Source organism: Miniopterus schreibersii (genome assembly GCF_964146895.1).
Source record: "Miniopterus schreibersii genome assembly, chromosome: 5".
Classification (NCBI taxonomy): Eukaryota; Metazoa; Chordata; class Mammalia; order Chiroptera; family Miniopteridae; genus Miniopterus; species Miniopterus schreibersii.
In genome coordinates, this window is record NC_138106.1 from 53,770,472 (window position 1) to 53,794,361 (window position 23,890).

At 33.5% G+C, this 23,890-nt stretch overlaps 1 protein-coding gene across 10 annotated transcripts in view; it reads left to right on the top strand.

Moving 5' to 3' along the window:
• ZBTB20 (zinc finger and BTB domain containing 20) overlaps positions 1-23,890 on the top strand; it is a 726,721-nt gene that overhangs the window by 117,417 nt on the left and 585,414 nt on the right. For all 10 annotated transcript variants that reach the window (XM_081138873.1, XM_081138863.1, XM_081138860.1 and 7 more), the window contains one exon: positions 21,851-21,901. The gene's annotated coding sequence lies outside the window, so the exon portion shown is untranslated. The remainder of the gene's footprint in view (positions 1-21,850; positions 21,902-23,890) is intronic.

The window sequence follows — 23,890 nt, forward strand, 5'->3', positions numbered from 1 at the left end:
TATTCTTTCTATATGTACATGGATGTGCACATGCGCATCCATGCATATTCTCTTCCATTTATGCTCATATAGTAGGTCTTTTAAAACATTTATTGAAATATTCATTTTGGGTGGATTGATTTTACATTAGATAGTTTTATTACAAATGAAGGACTTTCCTTCTATTAAGTGAAAGTGTCTTTTAATACTAGAATTAAGCAGAACATTATTGCTACAGTATAACTTTGTATGATTGGATATCCTATTGGTTCTAGAACTTAGTTAATTGAAAAATTTGCAGGCTGTTAGGTGGAGTAAAGGGCACGATGCAGTCATGGACTTCAAATTTTTCATCCCTTAATTATTTCTATAGTTTGTACTCTACATTAGTGGGCAATTTTTATATTGTGACAAAAGTCAACTTTTTATATTGTGTGCTATTTGTTTTTCCCCTCATATTTGGAATGCAATTTTTAATTTAGAGTATTTTTTAAAAATATATATCTTTATTGATTTCAGAGAGGGAGAAATAGAAACATCAATGATGAGAGAGTCATTGATCAGCTGCCTCCTGCACAACCCCAACTAGGGATCAAGCCCACAACCTGGGCATGTGCCCGGACCGGGAATTGAACCTCGATCTCCTGGATTATAGATCGATGCTCAACAGCTGAGTCATGCAGGCTGGGCTAGAGCATTTTTTAAGGCACTCTTTAACTGTTCTTTTCCTGGATAATGACTCACATGGGCACATAGAACTTGATGTTTGAATTTTAGATATAATCATCCTGATTTCTCATTGAAATTAGGGCTAAACCTATGAAGTTTAGCAGCAAAGACAAAAGCAACCTTACCTACTGAAAAATTACTGTCATTTTCTACCAACTTTACTATAAAGATGGGGACAGTATATATATTTTTCAGTGTTTTGTATATATAGCATATATGTGTACACACACACACAGAAAGTTTTTCTGTAAAAAAACACTACACCTTAAAGAACAAAATAAACCAACAAAGTTAAAACAGACTCATAGACACAGAGAGTGGAGTGGTGGTTGCCAGAGGGGAGGGAAGTTGAGGGGTTGAGTGAAAAAGGTGAAGGGATTAAGAAGTACAAATTGGTAGTTACAGAATAGTTACCAGGATGTAAAGCACAGCATAGGGAAGATAGTCAATAATATTGTAGTAACTATGTGTGGTGCCAGGTGGGTACTGGAAATATCGGGGGGAACACTTTGTAAGGTATATGATTATCTAACCACTATGCTGTGCACCTGAAACTAATACAAAATAATGAGTGTAAACTGTAATTGAAAAATAAAATTTAAAGTTCTTTTTAAAAATGCTACACTTACACAGCATTAAAAATATTGCTAAATAAAATTTATAGGTAACAAAGCTGTTCTTTACAGTGATATCCTCTATTGTGAAAATTTGTCTAAAAGTTTTAATATAATGAATGTACTTGGAGTCACTGTCCAGACATGAATCCCTGTTAAAATAAACATATTTGCATGTGTTCTGCTGTGTAAACTGAGGTCTCTAAAAGGGATAATGCCATTGTCTTTGTTGTTCTGTCATCAAGAAGTTCTATTTTTACGATTCAAACAGTCTACTCTCCTCCATACTCAAAAAAGTCAGTCACCATCACGATACAGGTGTATCTAACGGTGGAATGTTTGTATCTTTGTTAAATTAAATATGTTAGAATATTTTACACATTTGCACGGAGAATGCTGTTCTCATAAAGTTAAATCTGAGGAGAGACATTTTGAAAGTGGCTGGACTTTCAGTTCAAAACAAATATTCAATTTAGACCCTAGTATGATTATTTCAGTAATTCATTCCATTTTGAAACTTTTTTTTCTGAATAATAGCAGTATTTTGGCCTTTAAGACACATTATTCGAAATATTTTGAGTAAAAGTTGAGACATTTGTCCCAAAGATTAGAATCTGCCCACATAATAACTCAAGTGATCTCCATTTTTAAAAACCTAATTTATGAAAATGTAGGATTTGCAAAAGAGATAAATTAAGTAATGATGGTTTGCTACATATAAGAATTATGGTTTGCAAAATATTTTAAAGGTATAATTTATTTACAAAATTTGATTTATACTTATTTAATATATAACAAGAATCAACTCCATATTATAAAACACTTTCAACTGGCTGTGATGAAATGGATTTTTATGCATCCAAATGAGTATCATTTTTTGCAAAGTAGTCACCTTGGGAGATATTTCCTCATTTCAGTTTTCCCAATTATTAACTAACTCATGCATTGCCATGGTATATTTGTTGCAATTATTGAACCATTATTGATTATTATTAATGAAGATGCATAGTTTACATTGGTTCTGTGTTGTATAGCATTATGGGTTTTGACAAATGCATAATGTCACGTTTCCACTGTTACTGTATCATATAGAATAGTTTCACTGACTTGAAAATTCTGTTTGCTGTACCTTTTTATCTCTCTACCTGCATTCCTCCTCTCTCCCCTGCCTGCAAACCTCTGGCAACCTTTTTACTATTTTTATAGTTTTACCTTTTCCAAGATGTCATATAGTTGGAATTGTACAGTATATAGACTTTCTGTCTGGCTTCTTTCACTTGGTAATGTGCATTTAAGATTCCTCCATATTTTTTGTGGGTTGACATCTCATTTCTTTTCTTTTTTATCGTTAAATTGATTTTTAGAGAGAGAGAGAGAGAGACGTCGATGTGAGAGAGAAACATCATTGGCTGCCTCCTGCAGGCACCCCAACCAGGGACTGAACCCAAAACCAAAACACAGAGAATCCCACCCACCACCCTTCAGTATAAAGGATGATGCTCCAGCCAATAGAGCTACACCAGCCGGTGCCATAGCTCATTTCTTTTTAGTGATGATAAAACTCCACTGTATGGATGTACCACAGTTTGTTTATTCTTTCACCTATTGAACAATAGACACCTTGGTTGCTTCCAATGTTTTGCAGTTATAAATAAATCTATTATAAACACTCATGTGTGGGTTTTTGTGTGAATATATGTTTCAACTAATTTGGGTCAGTGGGAAGGAGCATGATTCACTGAAGTTGTACTTCTGAATTTGCTAGTATCCTAAAAAATAAATTAAGGTTAAGGTTTAGATCCTATGGTAGTTCTATTTTTAATTTTTTGAGGAACATCCATATAGTTTTTCACAGTGGCTTCATCAGTTTACAGTCTCACCAACATAGGGTTTTCTTTACATTCTCGCCAACACTTGTTATTTGTTGACTTTTTTATAGTAGCCATTCTGAAAGGTGTGAAGTGATATCTCATTGTGATTTTGATTTGCATTTCCTCAGTAGTTAGTGATGTTGAGCATCTTTTCATATGTCTGCTCGCCACCTGCATATCTTCTTTACCAGAAGAAAATGAAAACACTAACTTGAAAATATAGTTGCCTTGCTATGTGTTCATTGCAGCATTATTTACAGTAGCCAAGATATGGAAGTAACTTAAGTGTCCATGAGTGGATGAGCGGATAAAGAAGACAATGGGATATTACTCAGCAATAAAAAATTGAAATCTCAACATTAGTGACAACATGGATGGACTAGAGCGTATTATGCTAAGTGAATAAGCCAGACAGAGAAAGACAAATACCACATGATTTCACTTATATGTGAAATTGAAAGAAATAAAACCAACAAAACAGAAACAGACTCATCGAGACAGAAAAAGCTGATGGTTGTCAGAGGGGAGTGGGGTGGATGGATGGGTGAAAAGGTGCAGGGGAATAAGAGGCACAAATCTTCAGTTATAAAATAATTAAGCCATGGTATGCAAGGTACAGTGCAGGTAATGCAGTCAGTGATATTGTAATAACTTTCTATGGTGGCAGATGGCAGATGGTTACTAGACTTACCATAGTGTTTACATCATAAGGTATCTAAATGTCAAATCACTATGTTGTACACCTGAAACTAATATAATATTGTATGTCAACTATACTTTAATAAAATTTATTTTTAAAAAAAGACTAAGGCGGGAAATAGGCCTATCTCTTGCAGTGGGCCAAATATTTGTGGGGTTTGTGATAGCATTAAATGAATAAATGTTATGCTGTGACATTATTTTCAATAAGTAAAATGAGCAAGTAATTATATTTCAAAGGCATAAGATAAAAAAATGCTTATATCGCATTTCTGCTGAGAGTTTTTCCAAAATTACTAAATAAAAGCAAACATTTGTGACAGGGTGGAGCTAAGGAAATAGAGGTCTTTGCACTTAATTTTTTTTTTCCTTTAAATGTTAGGCTACTCCCAGTGGATGGTTTAATGATTCTAAATGGAAACTGTGGAAAAGCAAGTCTAACAGTAACCAGATGTCCTTTGATTTAGAATCATAGGCTAAAAGTAGCAGCCTGTACAAAGCTTTTGAAAACTTACAATCCTTGTCATTTCTTATTTTCTTTTATGAACTATCTCAAAAATATCATAAAGCACATAATTAATATAAATACCAAATATCCATCCGTCATTTTAAGAATGTTAGCATTTACCATATTTGCTTGAGAAAATTCTTATAGAAATTAATCTTTACATTATCCTTCTGTTTACATTTCTCTATCTTTTTCCCCCAATGATAACCACTCTCCTGAGGTTAATGTATATGCTTTCAATGCATACTTTTAGTATTTTTATATTTTATGTTACATGTGTTTGTGTTCGTGTGCCCATGAACACTTGGTGTAGTTTTGTCTATTTAAAAAAATTACGTAAATCATATCTTATCTAGGTCCCAAAGTGCTCCTGGAGTGCCACAGTGAGCACATAGGTATGCTTCAGGATGTTTTAAGTTTTCAAGAGGAATGTGGCAATAGTCAACATTTGTCAGATGCCAGGTCGACCATTGGCTGGTGATAGTTCACAGTCTCAACATTTAATTTTAGTACATTCTTCTTGATGGTGTCATATCTTTGAGAAGCTGGATTATTGGCAGTTTCTGTCATAGAAAGCAGATACTGAGAGACTATCAATAACAGTATGTGGTTTTTGAGTGTTAGTATCCAATCTAATTTTCAGTTTGAGAAGTTGTGCAGTGCTTATTAGGCACACACGTCCCAATAATAAGTAATTTCAGAATCGTTATATATATGAATGGAATTAAAATAATATTTCCTTTCAATTTATGTTTATTAATTTTTATATAACCACTAAGTTTCTAGGACATAAAAAGTTGAGTTGTTGAGAACTAAACTACTCCATAAATGGATCTGTTCAGTACTTTTTAGGCTAAGTTTACTGTAAAAACATTACTAAGACACTAAGAGCTCTAAAAAAAGTAATAATGAGACATTGAATGCACTTGTGAACTGAGAAATTTTGTATCATTCTGCAACATATTTTAGTTTCACTTGACATTGTGTTTCTTCATAGTTATCTATGTTGGTATCTGCAAACCCAAGGCATTTTAGCCACTGTATATAGTGCTGTGTAGTATTTCATTGTGGGGCTGGGCCACGATTTATCCATTTCTTATTGATGCACATTTGGGTTTCTTCCCTTGCCTTTTCCTTCACTCCCCTCACCTTCACTCTTTCTTTCTTTCTTTCTTTTTTTTTAAAAATTTTTAAAATATATCTTTATTGATTTCAGAGATAGGAAAGGAGAGGGAGAGAGAGACAGAAACATCAATGATGAGAGAGTCATTGGTCTGGGGATCGAGCCCACAACCCGGGCATGTGCCCTGACTGGGAATCGAACCCCGATCACCTAGGATCCTAGTTCGACACTCAACCGCTGAGCCACGCCCAGCTGGGCACCTTCACTCTTTCCGTTATGCTCTCCCATCCTTTCTCCCTCCCGCCTTTCTTTCTCCCTCCTCCCTCCATTCCTTCCTGTTGTCTTCCTTCCTTCAGTTTTCTCTTTTTCTTTCTCCCTTCCTTCCTCCCTCCCTTCCTCCCTTCATTCTTTCTTTGATAAAAAGAGAGCAGTAAAATACTTTAGTTTTATTTCTTTTAGGTAAAGTTGAGTTTCTCTTTATATTCTTATTGGCCAACCAGGTTTTATTTTCTCTGATGTTTTAGTTTGTATTTTCAGCAGTTTTTAAAATTATAAGGTTTATGTTTTTTCTTATTGATTTGTTGTAGCTTGTTATATATTGTAGATAGGAATGCTTTGCTGATTATGTATATTGCAAATATCTTCTCCTAGTCTCTTAGTTTGTCTTTTATCCATGTTAATAGTGTTTGTTTTTTTTGTTCCGTTTTGTTTTGCTCATATTGAGAGAACAATAGTCTTTCTAATTTAATCTCTAAATATGGCATGTCTCACAATGTATTTTCTAAGTGTTGAATGATTCTTACATTCCTGTGATAAATTCTCTATAATTATTATCTGTATGTGTATGTATATACATATGCACACACACATTGTTTTACTTGGTTTGCTCTTGGAATGTTGCATCTAAGTTCTGTTTTTTCTTTTTTTAAAATTAAATTTATTGGGGTGCCATTGGTTAACAAAATTATATGTTTCAAGTATACAATTTTATGATACATGATCTGTATGTTGCGTTGTGTTTACCACCCAAAATCAAATCTTCTTTCATCACCATATATTTGACCCCCTTTACCTTTACTACCCCCCACCCCTCTTGCCTCTGATAACCACCAGAGGCTATTGTCTGTGTCAATGAGTTTTTGTTTTTTCTTGTTTGTTAATTTGTTGTTTTCAGTTTTATATCCCACACATGAGTGAAATCATATGGTTCTTGACTTTTTCTGTCTTACTTTACCACACTATTGTCAGTTTTGTCTTTTTAAAGAACCAGTTTTCACTCTCTATTGTATATTCATTCTATGCCACTAATTTTTCTTCTAATCTTATTAATTTCCTTCTCCCTCTTTGGATTTATTATGCTTTTATTTTTAACTTGCTAAGTTAGATCCTCAACTAATTAATTTTACAACTTTTTAACATCTAATGTATGCATTTAAGGCCATAAATTTTCCACTAAGTGCCACTTTAGCTGCATCCCACAGGTTTTGATATGTAGTGTCTTTATTTTTCAGTTTTAAATATTTAATATTTCCATTATGATTTTTTCCTTTGGTTCATGGATTATTTATAAATGTGTTTTTTAGTTTCCAAATATATAGGGATTTTTAATCTGTCTTTTCATCCTAATTTCTGATTTTATTGCCTTGTGGTCAGATAACATGGTTTGTATGATATAAATCCTTTGGTGTTTGTTAAGACTTCTTTTAATGGATCAATAATGTTGAATTTTATAAATTCTACACATTGGTTTGGAAAGGACATGCAATCCTTGAGAAGAAAGTTTCTATACATAGGTTAGTTGAAAATTATTAATTACATTGTTTAAATTGTCTGTTCTTTTACTAATTTTTTAGTAAAAATGAAAGTATCTTCTGAAGATACTGTTGAAGCATCTTATGCCTCATGATTCACTCTTTCACTTTGTTTATTGTTCTGCTGGAATTTCACCTTCTGAAAAAAACTTTCTGTCAGCATTCTGTCTAAATTATCCGCTTCTCCATATCATCACTCTCTTTCCTTATCCTGCTATTTCCCTGTGACATTATTAGTACTGGACATTATATTTTATGTACATATGTGTTCATTGTCTTCCTCACCAGAACATAAGCTTGCTGAAGGCAGGAACTGCACTTTATTCACTACTGTGTCTTCCCGGTCTAAAACAGAACCCGCCTAAACAGGCACTTAATATGTAGTTGCTGAATGAATAAACAAAAGAATGGCAAGTTTTAATACTATGGTAAGCTCATTTTCAGTTGAAGGAGGTAGTTTTCTGTGAGAGTTTTGTGGGTTCTTCTGAAGTGATTTAGCATTTCTTTCTGTCCTATGACCCAGTCCTTGCCCATAAAGTGATTGTTTTTGTGTTAATTTTTAAACTTGGATTTTCTATTTCAAAAATATAGGGAAAATGCTGATTTCTAAGGGGCCCATGGAACATATCTGGGTTTTATATTTTTTTGTGTGTGACTTTTTACCACTCTGAGCCCTAAGAATAGTTCAGGTTTTCATACTGCTTCTCCATGCTAGCCTGTAGAACTTTTCTCTCTTACTCTTATGGGCAGGGCATCCATTAAGAAGCTTGTCTCAATCGCAGCTCCACCCATCTTACTGGCTTAGGTATTGTCTGTTGTCCACACGTTGGTGCTAGTACTCCCTACACCATCCCAAATATCTAGATATTCATGTGTATTGATGCTCGAGGGTCCAACAAGTCTTCAGCCCCGCCCTTGGCTCTGATTTAATTTCTCTCTTCTTTTCTGACACTGAGATTTTCTTTTCCATATTTCATCCTAACATGGCTCAGTGTTTAACTATCAAAATTATCCTAAATATCTGAGTATTTGAAGTGAAAGAGAGATAAAATCTGACATTCATTGCAATTATTAGCATTTCATAATAACTTGTCTTCACTTCTAGTAGGTCCATTAGGATCTTTATGTGAATCTTTATAAAGTTTGTTTACAGCATGGTAATCCCCTTATAGAAGATGCGCAATAAGAATATTAATGTATTTAGCACTTGATTTGGATTATATTGCCCTAATTCTGCAGTAGCTGACATACTTCTGGGCTGCCATCCCTCTGTGTGTGTGTGTGTGTGTGTGTGTGTGTGTGTGTGTGTGTGTGTGTGTAGTGTGAAGGAGGGAGAGGGAAAGAAAGAGAGAGGTTAAAGAGTTTAGGTGGAAAGAGAGACTATTATGAAGAAAAAGGTAGTTTAGGAGAAGAGGAGAGAGAGGGAGAGGATGAGGCGTGGGTGAGAATGCATTGATAAGACAGCCTGTACCTCAACAAGACAAATCTTTGGCAAGGTTGGTTTAATTCTTTTCAATGAGGCAGATGAACTGTAGCAGAAACAAATAAATTATTCTAATTCCTTCTAATTCCAGTCTTCCCTCCCCTGCAACTCCTTGGCCCTTTTTTTCACAGGAACCTAAACTGGTGCTTTTTGCTGATACCTGAGTGAAGTTGAGAGGTTTGCATTTACACTCAATTTTTGGCACTTTGTGATTTGTGCTGTTCTCATGACTACAGGGGAAAATTGGTCCCTCTGAGTACAGAGTAAGTGACTGTCAGCTTGATTGTATGTGAAAGCTCCTATTCTATCATGTGATGTTAACAGGAACTCAGGATCAGCAACCTTGTGTTCTTTGGGAACTGCTTTTCTTCAACATTCTCAATACATAGCGAGAAAACAGGTAAAAAAGGTATTCAAGTCTCACAAGTGAGCCATGAACACTTCAGCCTCTTTTGTAAATATTGCACCGTTTTGATTCTTCTTCATAGCAGGAAAGAGAAAGAATCTTTCCAATTATTTCTTTAATGAATCAGTTACTTTATGGAGCTTTTGACAACCATATTTTTTAAAAGATCGATTCAACAAGCTCACCCCGATTGTGTAATTTCATAGTAAGCTTTCGGCATTCATCTTACCCGGGAAGGTCAAACATTTTATGACCTCAAAAAGCCTGATCCTTGTTTTGTACAGACAATTACCTAAATGTTCCCATTATTTAGAATGGCTATTTCAACCTTCTCAAGGTTTACTTTTACTAAGATTCTCAAATCTTTTCATTTACTGAGTACAGAATCCAGCTGAAGCAGCTTTTAGAATAGCATCTAAAACCTTATATTTTTCTCACTTTATTTTAAAATTTGTGGTTGTATGACATGCTGATGTAACTTAATGGTAAACTTTACATTTAAACGTTACAGTTTTAGTGTTTCTGCAAAAAGCTAGCTGAAGCTAAAAAAACGCTTTGACATCACCATAGGCTCTAGAGATTTATGTAGCCAGAACAGATAGAGCAGAATTGGATGTCAGAAAAGTAGAGTACAATTTATTGGTTATCACAGATAGAAGGGCTGATTGCTTAATGAAAGCTGATTGGCAGTAGAATTTATTATAACCGTAAGATGGAGAATAGAAAATGATAGTGTTACTAATTAATAAATAACACGTCTCGCAACAATGTGGATGAATGTACTATCATTTAGAATCTTCACCAACCAAGTTTTAATTTAATTGTTTAGCTATTTTGGTGTTGGAATACAATTTTGAGAAGCATAAAATTAGTTTAAAATATGTGAAAATAGTTATCAACTAGAATCTGGTAAGGAGTATTTAGTACTTTGGATATATGAAGGTATATTCTAATTGGAAATTTAGAAGACCTAAAAGAGTTTGAGGAAGAAACAATTCTTATAATAGATGTAATGAAATGTAACTTGTAATGGCCTGACATTTTCAATAAAACACTGGAAGAGAAATCAGTAAACATTGTGAAGACAAAGGAATCATGAGCAATGAACAAGATAAGTTTATTACAAACAAATCATGTCTGACAAAATTAATAGTTGTTTAAAATAGAATTGCAGAAGTAGCATGAGGAAAGGGAATTTATTTTTTAAACTTCAACTAAGTATTTTTTTGGCTTTTTAAAAAATAATTTTAAAATAGGGTTACATATAATGTGATAGATTGAATATTAATGGAAAGAAGATACATCTACCTAAGGCCAAATGTAATGCCCAAAATATCCCAAAATTGATTGTAGTATTGGATGGCAGCAGCGAGGGTGATCTGAGGGGTTTCGGTCTTCTCTAATCTTCATCAGTCCCTTAATACTTATACAATTTATGTAAAAACATGCATATCACACAAAGGAAGCTTCTAATATAAGTCCTTCCTAACACCCCTTCTAATCAGATTTTGTTGCTAAGTCTCCCCATATAGAATTTCTCTAGACTTCATTAATGGGTCAATAAATTTTTCCCACTCTCTCTCTTTTTTTTAAAACATATAATTGACATGTAACATTATATAGTTTCAAGTATACAACATAATGATTCAATTCATGTATATATTGTGGAGTGATCATCATAATAACTCTAGTTAACAACTAGCACCACACGGTTATAATTTTTTTCTTGTAATGAGAACTTTTAAGATACATTCTTTTAGCAATTTTGAAATATACAATACAGCATTAATAACTGTCGTCACCATGATGTACATTTCATCCCCAAGATTTATTTATTTTATAAGTGGAAGTTTGTACATTTAGACCACCTTCATCCATCCACCCCCCCACCAGTCTGTCTTCTTTATATATGAGTTCAGTTTGTTGTTTAGATTTCCTAAGATTCCATTAGATAGAAATGAGATTATATGCTATTTGTCTTTCTTTGACTGACTTATTTCATTTAGCATAATACCCTCAAGGTCCATCTATGCTGTTGCAAATGGCAGGATTTTCTCCTTTTTTATGGCCGAATGAGGTTCTGTTGTGTGTATGCGCACTACTTTACCCATTCATTCATCGATGGACACTTAGGTTGTTTTAATGTCTTGGCTATTGTAGATAATGCTACAGTGGATATGGAGGTGCAGATATCTTTTTATAAACTAAGTTTATCGGGGTGACATTGGTTAATAAAATTATGTAGGTTTCATGGAATACTACTCAGCCATAAGAAAAGATGAAATACTGCCATTCGTGACAACATGAATGGATCTTGAGAATATCATGCTAAATGAAATAAGTCAGACAGAAAAAGTCAAGATTTCACTCATATGTGGACTATAAAACTGAAAGCAACAAATAAGCAAACAAGAAAAAAAAAGAAGCAGATATCTTTTTGAGTTAGTGTTTTCAATTCCTTTGGATAAATACCCAGAAGTGGAGTTTCTGGCTCATACTGTTCCTTGATTTTTTGAGGAACCTCCATACTGTTTTCCATAGTGGCTACACCAATTTACGTTCCCACCAACAGTGCACAAAGGTTCCCTTTTCTCCATATTCTTGCCAACACTTGTTTCTTCTTGTCTTTTTAAAAATAGTGGTTATTTTAACAGGTATGAAGAGAGATCACATGGAGGTTTTGATTTGCATTTCCCTGATGATCTCACTTTCTGTTTTTGTAAATAAATTTTTGTTGAAATATAAGCTTGCTTTTTTGTTTATATGTTTATTGCTTATGGTTGCTTTCATGGTGTGGTAGAGTTGAATGGTTGAGACAAAAACTGTATGACCTACAAAGCCTAAAGTAGTTATCATTTGGCCTTTTAACAGAAAATTTACTAATCCCTGGTTTAAATAAATTATTTATATGTTTTACTTTTAGAAACATTAGAATTATTGTGATGTGTGGGCATAGGTACATTGTGAGTACATCTGTCATGGAGGGAGTGAATTTGTACATGTTCCTACAGTTACAGTTTAGTCTTACCCTGAATCTTCCATGTTTCATGGGGACTAAAACATCAATTTTGGCAATAAAGATCCAAAATGTGATATGTGACACTGTTATTGCCTTCATTCAGTTCCACCCAACTGTTCGTGAAATCTTAAAAGTTGATGACGACATATCAGTAAGTTTAATGGGGAAATATAAGGGGAACTGTGGCTGAGAAAAACAATGTTGTTAGTCTTAAGTATCAAGACCTTTTAGATCTTGTTCTGTGACAATCTTTTTTGTTTAGCACTTTTTTAAAAATAAGTCTCATCAAATTTATCTTGGAGTGTGCTCCCAAATATACTTATGTTAGGGGCAGGGATTTCGGCCAGGGATTCTAGTAAAAAATATCACCATGTTCATTGTAGGTGCTTGATAAATATTTATGGCTTAAATATTAACTTCATAATTATTTCATTTATTTAATTATTCATTCTTCAGGTATTTGAGTGCTTACTATGTGCCAGGCATACAAACTCAAAAGCCCCAAACAAGTGTGGTCTGATAAAGGAATACAGGCTGGGGCAAAAATAGGTTTACAGTTGTTCTATGGAAACTAATACAATAATTAATAAATAGTAATAAAAGAGTAAACTATTTTGCATACTCAAAACTGTAAACCTCCTTTTGCCCATCCCTGTATAAAGAAGACCACTGTGTCTGCAGTCTAGTAAAAGAGTTTGTGTGTAAGTGTTTGTGTTGTGTTAATTTAGGATCCAGGATGTTTTGTGCCTGTATGAGAGTATTGGGAACAGGGCATAAGGTTAAGCCTTCTGTATTTTTTCTAAAGTGTCCAAATGGTCAGTATTTTCTAAAGATAAATGTAGGTGTCTGAGCTAAAATGCGAGTGATTGAATTGATTGTATCTGAATTAGTTTTTGCTGAATCCAAGAGAATGCCATGAATAGTGTCTGGATAGGAATGAGATGAGTAAGAGGGAGAAAGCATTGATATACTGAGTGTTTTGGAGAAACTGGAGGTTAGTGCTTGGTTCTTTAGCTCCAAGACCATGTAGATTTTAGGTATGTGAACACCCCTTGACACATTGTAGGCTTTACTAAATGTTTGCTGAGTCAATGTCTATTAGTTTAAAATCATATAAAATTGGATTGGAGGCTACAGTTTCTGCATGTGGAAGAGAGGTTACATAATGGAACCAGATTATGGAGGACTTTGAAAACCAGGTACGTAGGATTCAATATTGTGATTAGAATCATTATAAAGAATAAGGTTGATTTCCACATATTTGTTTTACTATGGTATGTGGGATGATTTAGAGACAGAAGGAGCTGAGGATGGTATTTTATTCCAGGCGTACTTTCTATTTTAACCAAGTTTTCATTCTCAGCTGACTTGGCAGCGTAGGAATCAATTACTCTGTAAAAGTTCCTGGGTCTAATGAAGAAAAGTTCCGTCAGTTACCAAAGTTCTTTCTTTTTATGTATGCTTTAAAATTTTATTTATTTATTTCTTAGAGAGAGAGAGAGAGATGGAGAGGGAGATTGATTTGTTGTTCTACTTATTTATGTATTCATTGGTGGATTCTTGAATGTGCCCTGACCAGGTATCGAACTAGCAACCTTGGCTATTGGGACGAAGCTCTAACCAATTGAGCAGCCTGGCCAGGGCTTCTTGATACGTATCCTTGCATCTGCATTGCTATTGCTCTTACACTGTACTTTTTTATTGGGTATCTGATCTTTAACCATGTTTCAGGGCTCTCAACATTCTGCCTTATTTTGCTCTTATTGTTTGTGTCTCACTGGTACTTGCTTGATTGCATTTGTATGTAGGAAGTAATTAAATAAAAAGAAAATGGAATAAATGTATAACTTAAAACTTTTCTGTACAAACTGTAAGGATGGAAATCTTTTCTTTTTGTCTTCTTTTTTTGTTTTATTTTCATCCTTTGTTCTTTGTGAGATCACTCAAAATATAAAGGTTGGTACACTAAAAGCAAACTCTGAGATACAAATTGGTTGTTATCCCTGGGAACACTCAATCTGTCAGTGAGAAGAATGTGCCAAGAAAATTTTTATGTTGTTGCAGCTTTGGCCACGGAAGCAACTTGCCTGCCCTTGCTAAATGTGCATTTTATTTTAACATTTTAATTCATAGACTCTATTTAAGACTACAAAGTAAAAATTAAATAATCTGGTTCGTTCCTCTCTTTAGACAAATTAGGAATAGCAGACATTCTCACCTTTGGGTACTGTTATGATAACATGCTCCATTTGTCTTGTCTTGGTTGGCCCGTCGAATATATAATCATTCAATTTTATAACTCATCGGAACTATTTCCAGAAAGGAAATGACGGGTCAGCTTTTATTGTAGGGTTCCACATTTACTGAGATCGTGGTGTCTTATTTTTCAATCTTGGCATTCAACTCTGGGGAGTTTATAATAGTATATAATTGTCTGCTTCACAAAGGTGCTGCCAGTTTTGTCAGCAGCCTATGAACAACTCCCCAAATGGGTATGTCTGATCAAAACTGTATGACTGTTTCTTACATGGCAGTAAAGAGGTGGACTTGTGTTAAATATAAAACCACACTAGAAAACCCATCAGCTCATGACCAGTTGGAACTAGAACTGTAGTGTGGTTTGTAGGAGTGCAGATTCTGCAGCCAGACTGGGCGTGAATCCTGGTTTTGTCACTCAGCAGAGAGGTGATCTTTGACAAATCACTTAATCTCTGTGCCTCAGTTTACACATCAGTAAAATGGGGATAATCTGATATCAAGGTACCTACCTCCTAGAATTTTTGTGAGGTTTAAATAAGTAAGTATACATAAAAGCACTTAGCACACAACCTGAATATAGGAAATGCTTATGTAGTTGCTATTATCTTATAATCTTTAGAATTAAAGAGGAAAGTTAAGTAGCTTTCTCGGACATTGCCTCCTCTGAGAGTTATAAAAATATAAGAAAATTGTTGCCACTTCTAGAATGTGGACTGATTTGAAAACAGTACTATTTTGTTTTAAAGCTCAAAGCACTGATAGTGCAATTGTCCTAAAACGAGAGCACATTTAACCTTTCACCAAGACTGAATTAAGCACAATTGTTTTCATAGTCCCCTTTTAGAAAAAAGGGGACAAATCATGAGAAAATGGTTCATTATTAGGGTTGTCTTAATAAAACAACTTTAAAATCCTTGTTATGTCCTGAGATCACTGTGTCGTCAGTATAATCTCCTATGTATACATATTTAGAATTCTGTAAAATTAAATAAGTGGTCTTTATGGGGGTCCCTGGCTTCTGGAAATATTACACAAAATTTTGTGAACATGTATACTTTTCTAGAGAAGGAGATCCTTGTTTTTTGTTATCTTCTCAGTGGGACCAATGACCCCCCGAAAGTTTAAGAGCCAGCCTCTAAGATAGTATAAAATTTTCATCTTTAATGAAGATAAAGTTATAAGCCATTTACCAAGGCATAACAAACCTAGTATATCTTAGGTTTTTATTTAAAAGAATCAAAACAAAAACTTTATTCACCAGTAGCTAGCCAAAAAATTTAATTACCCAGCACTCCAGGTAATCGATGTTTACTTGCATCAAGCACAATCATTCTTGAATATATTAGCTGAGCTGGTATTTGGTTACTGTTCATTCTTTCTTTTTGTCCTTCTAGTTTCAGAATTATTAACATTTTCCATTGTTTCATAATTGTATATTTCTTATGATATGCTTAAGAATTAAGAGCGTTCTATAAATGCTTCCTCCAAAACCATTATTATATCAACCTCATTAATATAATTTAGTACAGAGAATTTCTACTCATTCCGTCCAAAGGTATTGTGGAATAAAATATCTGAAAGAGGGCAAGGGAGCATTGGCATGAAGGGAATTTCACTGACCTCTGAAATTTTAAAAATGTTTTGCATTTCTTAAGTACTTATGCACCTGGTTTAAATTCACATTCACTTTGGTGTTTTTTAATTGCTTTTATTAAAATGTCTTAATAGAATATTTAAGAGTAATTGTCTTGTGGATCCTTAGAAAGAGTACTCATTCCAAGCTCAAAAACGTTAAAGCTTTAGTTGAGGAAGATTAAGTAAATAATTTAGAAGTGCATTCTGTTTACCTGTTAAAAATTAAGCAGGCTGGACTGTGTACTTTGTATAGTCATTGAGTTTTAATTTATTTATTTGTTGGTGTGTTGGTTTTTAAGAATTTATTTAAGGCATTCTGCATTTGGGAAGTAAAAATAAACAGAGTAAAGCTGCACGTAATAAAGGGATGGGCTTGGGTTACTTTTAAAGAGACAAGTGAGAAAAAAAGAAATTGATTGTATTTTCGGGTTAAAATGCAGTATTTAGTACATAATCTTTCTGAACTTTTTCCCTCTGTTTGGAAGGGAAACTGAAATACCTAACAGCACGTATAATTGAGTCAAGTGAATGGTCTTTTGTTGTTGCCCTAGAGCTGTGCGCAATGGAATTTGATTTGATTTAGATGGCTTTAGTATGGGGGATAGCCAGGTCACTTTTACAGATTCTTGGAGGGTGTCTGCCATAGAACTTGTTAGGTTATTCTGGTGTTTTAAAAACTGTAATAATACCCAAAGCCAGAATGAATACCTCCACTAGAACTAAATTAGTCTTTTCCAGACTTAGAGGGAATGCATCTTGTCCTCTTCACCATGTGTGTACAGGTTCTTTCTGATGTTTTTTAAGGATTATAAATTTTATTTGCCAATTTTGATGAGATACAACCAAACTTAGTATTTTAATTTTTATTTAATAAAGAAGACTTTGTTTTATCTAATTACTGATAGAGAAGAAACAGCCTTTAGGAATTTCAATTTATTTTGTCCTAGGTGTCATTTGCTTACTTTGAATTTTTACTTATTTGAAATTAGGCTCCTCCTACTTTCAAAACTGATTTGATGTAGCTTCATCTATTCTTTCTCATGGCATAATTTGTCTCTTTATAGTGATCCTGTTAAGTTGATGCTTGTTTTATCTGGTTTCTCTTATAATAGTATGCTTACTATATAAATATAACCTCAAACTTCTTAAGTTTTATATATTCTAGGCTGTGCCTTTTTTTTGAAAGTTTAATTGAAGATGTGATCAATTAAAATTTAGCTTTTAGGAATCTGATATTATTATAGGTAGTTGATTTTTTTTTACAAATCTTATTTGTTTCTGTATTCTTTTTTAAAAAAATTGATATTTAGAAAGAGGAAGAGAGGGAAAGGGGGAGAGAGAGAGAGAGAGAGAGAGGGAGAGGAACATCAATGTGAGAGAGAAACATCGATCAGCCGCTTCCACATATACCCTGTCCAGGGATCGATCTGCAACCTGGATATATATCCTGCCGGGAATCGAACCCACCACCTTTGGGTGTACTGGACGATGCTCCAACCAGCTGAGCCACACCAGCCATGGCTCTTTTTCTTTTTTTGTTGTTCTCCTTCTTCCTCACTCCATCTTCTTTCCTTCCTTCCTTCTTCTTTTTTAAAAATTGAATCTATGCAGTTAACAAAGGTGACCTTTCCCAGAAATAGGGACAGATAGACATTTTCAAATGGCTTTCTTCACATTCAAGAAATCTAATAATATATCATCTAATTTGTGTGTGCGTATGTGTGTGTGAGAGAGAAACATAGAGCAAGTGTCTTGTGTCAGTGCTTTTTTGTTTATAAAAGGTCATTTGTGCCCTGGCTGGGTGGCTCGGTTAGTTAGCGTGTTCTCCTGTGCACCAAAAGGTTGCGGATTCAATTCCTGGTCGGGGCGCATACCTAGGTTGCGAGTTCAATTCCTGGTCAGGGCACACACAGGGACCAACCGATTGATGTTTCTCTCTCTGTGAAATCAATAAAAATGTATCCTTGGGTGAGGATTAAAAAACAAAAGTAATTTGTGTTTATTGTAGAAACTGAAAAGAAATTTTAAGAAGAAAAATATCTGCCAAAATCATAGTGTCTGAGATAAGTAACAGGAATAATTTTGCCTATTAGTCCTTACATGCTTTTACTAATACATACACATTTTTTCTAATATATACACACACACATACATACAGAACTACATATATACATATGACCAAACATTGTACATAATCTCTCTCTCTATATATATATGTTTATTTATATATTATGTACAAATTATTAAAATTGGTATCTTATTATTATCATTTTTTAACTGGCTTTTTAAGCTGAATGACATACTATAAATTTTCACTTGTCATATTTAATGAAAGCTTATCATTATATCACATTTAATTTAACCAGCTCACTACTATGGAATATTTAGGTTATTTTAGTTTACATTTCTTTCATTGTTATTACAAATTAATATTATTTCATATATATCTTAGTTTGTGTTTCTTCTATTACCAATTGCATGCTCATTTGAAAAAATGAGATTTGTTTCATTTATTTACAGGTAAAGGTTATTAACCCTATGCATATCATACACATTAAAAATATTTATTTTTATTTGTTGTTGGATTCTTAATTTTGTTGAAGATATTTTTGGATTTGTAAAAATGTTTTATTTTAAGTAGTGAGATTCATAAATCTTTTGCTTAGGTCTATACTACTGCCTTGGGCCTCAAAAGGCCTCACCTTGGAGTTCAGAAAATTATATACATATTTGTTCTTAAAGCTCTTTGATTATTTTACTTATATTCAAATATATTAATCCGATTTACATTTTGATGTCTGGTAAGAGGTAGGAAACAAAAATTGTTTTTTCTCACATAAATTAGTCAATTATCTCAACACTGGAAATGCTACCTGTAACATTTACCCCATACTGAGTTCCTATGGCCTGTTCTACTTACTTGTCTCCTCTACTGCCAGTATCACACTGTTATATATAATTCAGTCTTTGTTAAAAACTAACTTCGTTCGCTACTCCTTTTCTACAGGGCCAAAACCTAACACTTGATATTTTTTTCTGTTGTGATCTCCTATTTTGTTGTATTTTTTAAAATTTGAACTGACTTCAAAGCATCAGAATTACTAAACATCATTTTAGTTCAATTCAGTTCAACAAAGATTTATTGACTGTTTGCTATATTTCAGGCCCTGTGCTCATAATAGGAACACATAAATGAATCAGACACCTGTGTAGTAGACTCCTTGCACTAGAAAATGTATTAATCTGATGCAGGCAGGCAGAGCATGTAAATGGTCAAGACAGCGTACTAATATTGAAAACATTTTTTCTGATTCTTCCTTATTACTTTCTTTAATCTATGATTTACTGCATGTAGCTATTTTATATATATTTTCCCTTTTTTCTTTCTTTTTAATCCATAAATGATTAATTATTAAGCAACATTGATTTAACAGAATTAAATTGACTCCAGCATATTAAATATGGTAACTTTTTCATATTCATATAGTCTGTTTACTTTTTCTAATTAATGAACTGGTAATGTGTATTTCTATTTTCAGTTCTATAAATGTTTACTGAATTCTTGCTAGACACTATTTAAGGAGCGGTAGGGAAGTAAAAATGAATGACAAATTTGTAGTCTACTGGGGGAATTTACCATTTATAAAAATAATAGCAACATAAAATAATGATCTTTGAGAATACTGTTTGCTGTGTGCTAGCCATTTCATGAGAAAGCTGATATGTATCATATATAATCCTTATAAGAACTCATATGGTCTACCAGATATTTTTTGACTGCCTTCCTCACTTCACTGAGGCCTTTTCTTATTACCATCTCCTCTGAGAAGCTTTCCTATTCAAACCCATCTAAAATATCAGCCCATGTAACTCTCGGTGCTGTTACCTTGTTTTGTTTGCCCTCAAAGTACTGATTAGATAACATTATAGGTCTAACAGTTTATTTGCTTATTGTTTGTTTCCCTGCTAGAATGAATATTGAGTGGAAGACTATAAACAATGGGTTATAGTGGTTTGGGGTTGCAAAGGGCAAAGTTTAATTTAATTAATAACATTTCACTTCTTCAAGCATAAATTTCTTCATCTGTAAATAGATGTAGACTTAGTGCCTGTTTCATAGGCTGGTTAGCCTGTTCATTCTTTTATTCAATAAATATTCATTGATCTACTCTCTCTGGCAGACACCATTCATGAAAATGGGGTAATATAGTGAAAAAGATAGTTCTGATCTTATGACACTTTCATTCTAGTGAGGGAGACAGACAATAAATAAATAAAAATTAATTTTATAACATATCATGTAGTAGCCAAATTAATTTTCTCCCAGGTGTCCTTTCCTACCTCATCCCTACAATCTGAACTTTTTTTTTCTTTTCCATTTCTAGTTATCCTCTGTTTATTCATGAATAATGGTTCTTATCTCAGTTCTCCTAAGAAATTCTAATTTTTAGTGCCTCTTGGAAAGTTTGGTGTTGCAGAATAGGTGTGATATTACTCATGTGGCCTGAATATAATAGGGCTGTCACCTTCCTTTCCTGGATCCTGTTTATCAGTAAATCCCAAACTCTGACTTCTTTTGGCTTCCTGGTGTGGTTTGTTGCTTGACTATTGTTTGCCCTTTTTAAAATATTGTTTATGCATATTAAAGATCCAATCAATTAAAGTTCTGAGACTTCTTTTCGTTTTAGTAGGTCTTTCACTGTAGATGTTCTGTTTTACAGGATTGGGTTATGCTTTTATATGCATTTCCATGAGTAAAACTGCTTTTGAGACTTTAAATAACTGAATCTCTGTGGAGGTTATTAGTAAATATGACCTTAAGGTCATCATTGAGATTTCACAGCAAATTTGGATCATGTTCCAAGGATATACAATATCAAGCTCAATTTTTAATAGGGGAGTTGCTTCTAGTTAAATATTTTCATGTTCAAATTCACAGAATTGGCTTCAAAGGCACCTCAGCATCCTGCCTATTTAACTGCTCCAAGTCCCAACTTTGATTCTATCATCTCCATTTGTTTGACATCCCTCCCTCCAGATCTGAGTAGGACCCTACTCTTAGCTTTGCTTGCTAGGACCTGAAAACTTAAAGTCACTTCCTCATGTCCATGTATTAGGTATTGTAGACCAGTTCCAGCTATTTTGAACATGTTACTCTCTGTTCCCTATTTCTTTCCACTCATGTACTTTTAATTCTTTTTGGATTATCTTTTTTTATGCATATCTCTTCGACCTCACTCACTGTTTTGAGGTTAGACCTGTGTCTTTCTTACATGTATACTTCCTAACTCACCAGTGTTTACCAGTATATTGGGCATAGTAGACCTTTGCAAAATCTCTGATACTTAAGAATAAACAAATAAATGGGATAAAGACTATTTGGTATTAGTTTTTTTAAAATTGTAAAAATATAAATGTAAAAGCCTTTATTTGTGTAAATTAAGAAATCTTTTAATAATACTATATAAATAACCTGTCCTCCATATGAGTCCTATACATACAGTGGTTTACATTATATATTTTTGTCACATTTTACTGAGTACTTGTTCTGCACATACACAAATGAACATGTTAGCTCTTTTAAGAAACACTATAGATATTAGTTGACGTACACAAACTCAGCTATCTAATTCTCAAAACTACTCATAGAGATTTTATGGAAATCTAAATTGTTTCTTTGGCAGACTTCTAATTCTAAGTATTTCTTTTTACAGTTACACAAAAGAAGTGTTAAAACTTGCCCTTTGAGACTCTGAAGGCTGAAGGTAATGTCCAATGATATTTGAATGGGTTTTATCTTCTTGAAAAGTTTTATAATATTTAAGTGTTTGGGTTTACTAACTTAAGTCTTTCCTTTATTACCCTTTAACACATTAAATATCCTTTTCTATGTCTGCCTAAAAAATAATCTGAAATTATAAGTCAAAAAAGAAGAAAGCTTGTGTCATCTGAGAAAATCTCAGCCTAATTTGATGTTGCTGTACCCCTTCCTCCATCTATGGGAATGTATTATGGCCCCTCCCCTTGGTAAAATCAGTTTGGAACTCTTCTAATTTTATACCTTTCCCTTTTCTTAAATAGACATATTGGCTCAAAGCCAAAAAGTCAGTACCTATTCCTCATCAGAATGAGCTTTGTAAAAGACTCTAAAAAATAAAAATGCATTTGTTGGGAACACCAAAACCGTTCAGATGAGATTTCATGGCTACTAAAGTCCAGAATTTCAGGCAAGAAGTTTACAATCAACTTGTGTCTCTTCATTGTGTATAAAGAGCTCATAGGGATTGAAGAAGGTTTCTTAGACAAGAGGGGGTTGTAATTACTTTGCTTCTTACATGCATGGTTAGATCTTCCAGTGAGAATAACATGGTAGGGTAATTTATTATAGAACAGTAAATCACAGATTACATTGGAGGGGGATGGGACGGTGTGATCCAACCATCAGTTTTTTGAATACATACACTTAAGCATGTGTGATAGCTTGTTTTTAATTTCTTTACACCAGTGCACACCTCAAACATTCTATTTAGCAGTGGGATATGCAAATTGTTCCAAATGCAGCAGCAGTACTTTCACCTGAATGTCAAAACTGTCAGAGAGCTTTAAATCAAATCTTTATAACATATAAAAAACCTACCCGGCCCCAAGATTGAGGCACCAAACTAACTGCAAAAACTTGATTTCCGTAGTTTCAAAAAGCTCCTGTATGTCAACAGGGTAATGTCAAAGTTCTAATTCACCTGCTTTCTAATTTTAACCTTTTAAGGATTTTATTTTATTTGGCTTAATTACGATATTTTCTACAAATTAATGATAAATGCCTTGATTAATAAAACCAAATGTCAGAGAAAATGACAACTTGATGAAAAATTAATACCCAGCAATATTTTAAGGCACAGAAGTACTAAAGATGTATCTTAAAGCTCATACTTCATTAGCTCTTATTGAAGGTAGGCAACCAGTATTCTCCTTGCACCTAAGTTTTCATAACCATATATGTAGATGCATTTTAGCAATACATTTTCATCTGTTTTTACTATTAGCCATTATAGATAGAAATATATTATTAATTTTTATCTCTCCTTTACCCCATAACATTTTTTATTTCACAAAATCAAGATAATATTTTATATTTTGGGTTGACTATAGAGATGAAGCTATCATACTGAGTCTATATAGCAGTGTGTGTGTGTGTTTCAAGAGATCTCAAGGTGTAAAACATAGTAATTGGTGATTGGATACCTGCTAGACCATTCATTTGTTTATGAATATTTCAGCCTTTACATTTAAAATTATTCAGTAAAAATAATATATACACAGAGAGAGCATAGCCTTTCAAAGAGAAATAGACTTTAATATGAGGATTGCTTTTTTTAATATATTTTTTCTAACATTTTTATTAAAATACCTGAATAACAAGAAAGAATTATAACTCGCTTTCCCCCCCCCTGTAAACTGTTGCTTACATAAAAAACAAAACTGAAGAATAAGAAATATAACTTTTATTTTTCTCCTTTTACTGGAGATCATGGAGTTGAAAGATAAAAAAGAAATCCCCTGTATTTTTTTATATTCACAAATATCAAGATGATTTTTGAATATGAATACTTACATATTCAATTAAATGTTATGTGGAAATGGTACTATGCAGGATCACAGTCTGTGTTGGTTTTTTATTTTCATATTTCACAGATAAAGCTGCCAACCAAAGGCGGAAAGGCGTAATGGCCTTTTCTGTGTCGTACTTTTGTTTG